The sequence below is a fragment of the Dermacentor andersoni genome, chromosome 5, assembly GCF_023375885.2.
Source record: "Dermacentor andersoni chromosome 5, qqDerAnde1_hic_scaffold, whole genome shotgun sequence".
In the NCBI taxonomy this organism is placed as follows: Eukaryota; Metazoa; Arthropoda; class Arachnida; order Ixodida; family Ixodidae; genus Dermacentor; species Dermacentor andersoni.
The window spans coordinates 26601807-26607806 of NC_092818.1; positions in this window are offsets into that span (position 1 = coordinate 26601807).

Here is a 6000-nt window from a genome sequence, read left to right on the forward strand (position 1 = left end):
CTTTGCCTCTCCAGGTCAGTGAGCTTGCATTGCAATTGGTCCCCTGAGTTGCTAAGCAAGGCAATATCATCGGCCAATCGCGAGTTACTAAGGTATTCTCCATTAACTCTTATCCCCAATTCTTCCCTATCCAGGTCTCTGAATACCTCCTGTAGACGCGCTGTGAATAGCATTGGAGCGCTCGTATCTCCCTGCCGGACGCCTTTCTTTATTGGGATTTTGTTGCTTTCTTTATGGAGGACTATGGAGGCTGTGGAGCCGCTATAGATATCTTTCAGTATTTTTACACATGGCTCGTCTCCACCCTGATTCCGTGATGCCTCCATGACTGCTGAGGTTTTGACTGAATCAAACGCTTTCACGTAATCAATGAAAGCTAGATATGAGGGTTGGCTATATTCCGCACATTTCTCTATCACCTGAGTGATAGTGTGAATATGGTCTATTGTTGAGTAGCCTTTACGGAATCCTGCCTGGTCCTTTGCTTGACAGAAGTCTAAGGTGTTCCTGATTCTATTGCGATTACCTTAGTAAATAGTTTGTAGGCAACTGACAGTAAGCTGATCGGTCTATAATTTTTTAAGTCTTTGGCGTCCCCTTTCTTATGGATTAGGATTATGTTAGCGTTCTTCCAAGATTCCGGTACGCTCGAGGTCATGAGGCATTGCGTATACAGGGTGGCCAGTTTCTCTAGAACAATCTGCCCACCATCCTTCAACAAATCTGCTGTTACCTGATCCTCCCCAGCTGCCTTCCCCCTTTGCATATCTCCCAAGGCTTTCTTTACTTCTTCCGGCGTTACCTGTGGGATTTCGAAATCCTCTAGACTATTTTCTCTTCCATTAACGTCGTGGGTGCCACTGGTACTGCATAAATCTCTATAGAACTCCTCAGCCACTTGAACTATTTCATCCATAGTAGTATTGATATTGCCGGCTTTTTCTCTTAACGCATACATCTGATTCTTGCCATTTCCTAGTTTCTTCTTCACTGCTTTTAGGCTTCCTCCGTTCCTGAGAGCATGTTCAATTCTATCCATATTATACTTCCTTATGTCAGTTGTCTTACGCTTGTTGATTAACTTAGAAAGTTCTGCCAGTTCTATTCTAGCTGTAGGGTTAGAGGCTTTCATACATTGGCGTTTGTTGATCAAATCTCTCGTCTCCTGCGATAGTTTACTGGTATCCTGACTAACGGAGTTACCACCGGCTTCCATTGCACACTCCTTAATGATGCCCACAAGATTGTCGTTCATTGCTTCGACACTAAGGTCCTCTGCCTGAGTTAAAGCCGAATACCTGTTCTGTAGCTTGGTCTGGAATTCCTGTATTTTACCTCTTACCGCTAACTCATTGATCGGCTTCTTATGTGCCAGTTTCTACCGTTCCCTCCTCAGGTCTAGGCTAATTCGAGTTATTACCATCCTATGGTCACTGCAGCGCACCTTGCTGAGCACGTCCACATCTTGTATGATGCCAGGGTTAGTGCAGAGTATGAAGTCTATTTAATTTCTAGTCTCGCCGTTCGGGCTCCTCCACGTCCACTTTCGGCTATCCCGCTTGCGGAAGAAGGTATTCATTATCCGCATATTATTCTGTTCCTCAAACTCTACTAATAACTCTCCCCTGATATTCCTAGTGCCTATGCCATATTCCCCCACTGCCTTGTCTCCCGGCCTACTTCTTGCCTACCTTGGCAATAAAGTCGCCCATTAGTATAGTGTTTTTTGTTTTCACTTTACCCATCGCCGATTCCACGTCTTCCTTGAAGCTTTCGACTTCCTGGTCATCATGACTGGTTGTAGGCGCGTAAACCTGTACAACCTTCATTTTGTACCTCTTATTAAGTTTCACAACAAGACCTGCCACCCTCTCGTTAATGCTGTAGAATTCCTGTATGTTACCAGCTATATTCTTATTAATCAGGAATCCGACTCCTAGTTCTTGTCTCTCCGCTAAGCCCCGGTAGCACAGGACGTTCCCGCTTTTTAGCACTGTATATGCTTCTTTGGGCCTCCTAACTTCACTGAGCCCTATTATATCTAATTTACTGCCCTCTAATTCCTCCAACAGCACTGCTAGACTCGCCTCACTAGATAACGCTCTAGCGTTAAACATTGCCAGGTTCATATTCCAATAGCGGCCTGTCCAGATATAAACTCAGATATCCTAAGATATAAACTACGACAAGCCCCTCCATCCGTCAAGCTGGTGGCCTATAATTCGAGCATTAGACCTGCCCTCGAACACGCATGTGTTATTTGGGACGCACACACTAAGAAAAACATTGATGCTCTGGAAATGATTCAACGTAAATCCATTCGTTTATCTTTTCTCGATACCGCATGACGGACTCCCCAACCTTTATGATGCAAAAGAATAATATCCAGGAACTTAAGCTACGTCGCAAAATTCTGAGAATAAAGTTTCTTTTTCACTTGAAAAACAATCATCTCGCATTAGACCCTGCTCCATACATCTGACCTCTGATGTCACGAGTGACTCGAAATCGTCATGCTGAATCGATAACACCATTTAGAACACGTACTAACGTACTAAATTTTCATTTTTTCCACGAACGATTACAGAGTGGAACGCTTTGCCGCTATGTATGCTTCAGAACAGTGTCTCATTCGACGCATTGACGTCATAATGTAAAGCGCTTTTTTTGCTTTTTTTCTCTTGCAAAGGACTGTTTTTCCTAAAGTTGCCATGTTCATAATTGTTTTCACGGCCATAAGGTGCTCATTTATGTGTCATCTTTATGTATATATTATGTTTTCTCTCTCTCTTCATAATTTATGTTGATTTCTATTTGATGTTTTTACCAGTGCTTGTGTAAACTTTTTTGATACCCCTCCTGCATGAGCCCTAGCTTGGGCCTGCAGTATTTTGTAAATAAAATAAATAAAAAATAAATATAATTGTTCTGGAAGGTATATCTGGTTTGGGCGTCTTTGCAGTAAAAGATGGTGTTAAACATTTGGGTGCACTTTTTTCTATAGCTTTAGCGAGCGACGTCAGTTACAGTTTGCTGCAAAATTCTATAAACTTAGTTTTTCACTGAGTAAAGTTTTCGTTTGCCTGTTGTCCTTGCTTCCCCACTTCTCCGTTGAAACGTGAAGTTTATCGGGCGATAATCGGCAGTTGTTGATTGAACGCAGACAGAAAGCGATGGAGATCAGACGTACAAAAAATATTTATAGGTAAACTTTTCCATATACATTGCAGCTAAAACAAATGCATTGCAACTTGAACAATTCAGGAACAATGTCTCGCTCTTCGACTGTCTCAATTACTGTTAGAGCCCGGTCTCGTTTTAAGAAGAAGCATTAGCTCGGGTGCTCCTATCTAAATACATGTAAAAGGACAATTAGTTTTTCTCGGCAACGACTGCACCAAATTTGACGGGGTTTCTTGCATTTAAAAGAAATCTTATTATCTAGTGACTGTTTGTTTCGAACAATCAAGAAATTTTCGGAAACGAAACTATCGAGTTTACCACTCCGTACCTCAGCAAGAAAACATGGTATCGCAATTCTATGAATGGTATCTGATAGTACATCTAATGCGAACAAATTTCATATGTTACACATGAATATTAATAAAATCGAGTAATATGGAAATGTAGCTTTTGCTGAACCCTTGTACACATCGTAATAAATTCACGTAAGATATAAATTGACATATCCAATTTGTCCGCTTTGAATGATCTAATGGATGCCGTTTACAGAACCGCGATATCTGTTTTGATGCAGAGCTATTAGTTTGTAAACTTCGTGCTTCTATTTCTTCCAAACTTCCAAATATTTGAAAAACATATAACAAAATTCAGGCCCTAAATCAAAATTCCTCTTCCAACAGACACTAGAATTTAACTTTCTCTCTCAAGTACAACAAACTTCATTAAAATCGGTCCAGGGGTTATTTCAGAAAAACGTTTTTACGTTTTCCATGTATTTGAATAGGCCGCTTCGGAGTTCGGCCCGAGGTAAAGCTTCCCCTTAACGTACATGGCACAAGCCTCACCGATATATCAGCAATCCTGAGTTCAGCGCATTCTTGTTTTAACGTACATGATACGGAGCCTAATTGATCTATTAGCAATCCTGATTTCAGCCCAGTCTCATCTTAACGTACATGGTACGGAGCCTCACTGATCTATCAGCAATCCTGATTTCCGCCCAGTCTCGTTTTAACTTACATGGTAAGGAGCCTCATTGATGTATCAGCAATCGTTATTTCAGTCCAGTCTCGTTTTGACGCACATGGTACGGAGCTTCTCTGATCTATTAGGAATCCTGATTTCAGCCCAGTCTCGTTTTAACGTACATGTACTGATCTATCTACCTCACTGATCTATCAGCAATCCTGATTTCAGCCCTGCCTGAGGGAGAGCATATCGTCCCGATTATTATACCTGAAACAGAGAACTAAAAAGGGCGGTAGGGCCATTGGCCCGTCCCACAGATGCAGTTGCCAATGAGAGTTCACTGTTTGTTATGCCACAACCCGTATGGATGGCTTTACTTTTATAAGTGAACATATTGGAACACAAAACTGTTTTCCTTCTTTTTGAAACTTCCTTCCCCACTCATTGCTGAGGACTTTCAGACTGTCTCTAACCAAATAAATGAAAACTATTGGCCCGACGTTTCGGAGCCTATACGGCTGCTTCTTCAGGGGTTGTTCTTTGGGGGTGGTGGTGTGCAACTCATCAAGGGTCTTTTCTAAAAAATGAGGGGAGAGTACGGAAGGTGAGGAGACACTTTACAGGCGGGAAGGAGTGGGGAAGCGAAAGGGTGAGACGGCTGCAGTGGTGCCAGTCGGCTGGGATGACTGGTGCTGGGGAGTTTCACTCTGCAAGAGTGCCGTTGACGGGAGGCGTGGTGAGGGGGGGGGGGGGGAGTTGCGGGGAGCGCTGACGTTTTGGTGTTGGTGTCCTCGAGCGGCAATCTACCTGGCTCTACCTTGCCAAAACTCCATATACCAGGAATCCCCTTACGACCAGTCGTAGATTTTTCGTGTTCCCCATGGCGATCACTATCCACCTACTTGCACCAGATTATATCACAGCTCACCGGAAGGACCGCATCCCACTTGCGCGACTCCGAGAATGTCATCAAACTCACATCAAAAGTACGTATCCAAGTTGATGAATGCCTACTTTCTTTTGATGTGCACTCTGTTCACCAGAGTACCCATTAAGCTGGCTATTTCCCACGTCGGAAGTACCAGCAAAGCGCTCATCCGAATGTTGAAAAAAGAAGGCCTCAAAGTGGCGCACAAACCGATAAACACTTTCAATATCCTCCTCCCTAAACCGAAAGATCGTGTTCCAAAAGAAAAAGCTCAAGGCGTCGTCTACAAAATCAGCTGTGCCGACTGTCCGGCGTCGTGCATCGGGGAAACCAAAAATGCAAAAGATAGAATTAGACAACACGAGAGCGACGTCAGAACATACAACCGTATACGGAGCGCCGTCGCCGAACGCTCTGAAAACGCCGACCGAAAGATTGCCTTCCAGGAAACCGAACTCCTTCAGGAACTCGCGAGACGAACTCGCGAAAAAGACTACTACTGGAGTCATGGCACATTCAGAATACGGGTGGCAACATACACCGCGTGAAGGGTAATCTGCCCTCGGTGTATATCCGTGGCCTTGGTGACATGACGAAAAGAAGAAAAAGACTTTCAATAGACTGAGCGCCAAAAGTGACGGCACACAAGAAGAAATACAGACAGGACAAGGCGCCTTGTCCTGTCTGTATTTCGTCTTGTGTGCCGTCACTTTTGGCGCTTAATCTATTGAAAGCTATGCACCAACTAGCCCCACAACGTGTTTTACTGAAGAAAAACACGCTCAGCCAGGTAGATTCCCGCTCGAGGTCACCAACAGCTAAACGTGTGCGCTCCCCCGTCGCCTCCCCCTCCCCGCCTCCTGCGAACGGCACTCTCGCGGGTCAAGCTCCCCAAGGACCGGTCATCCCAGCCGGCCAGC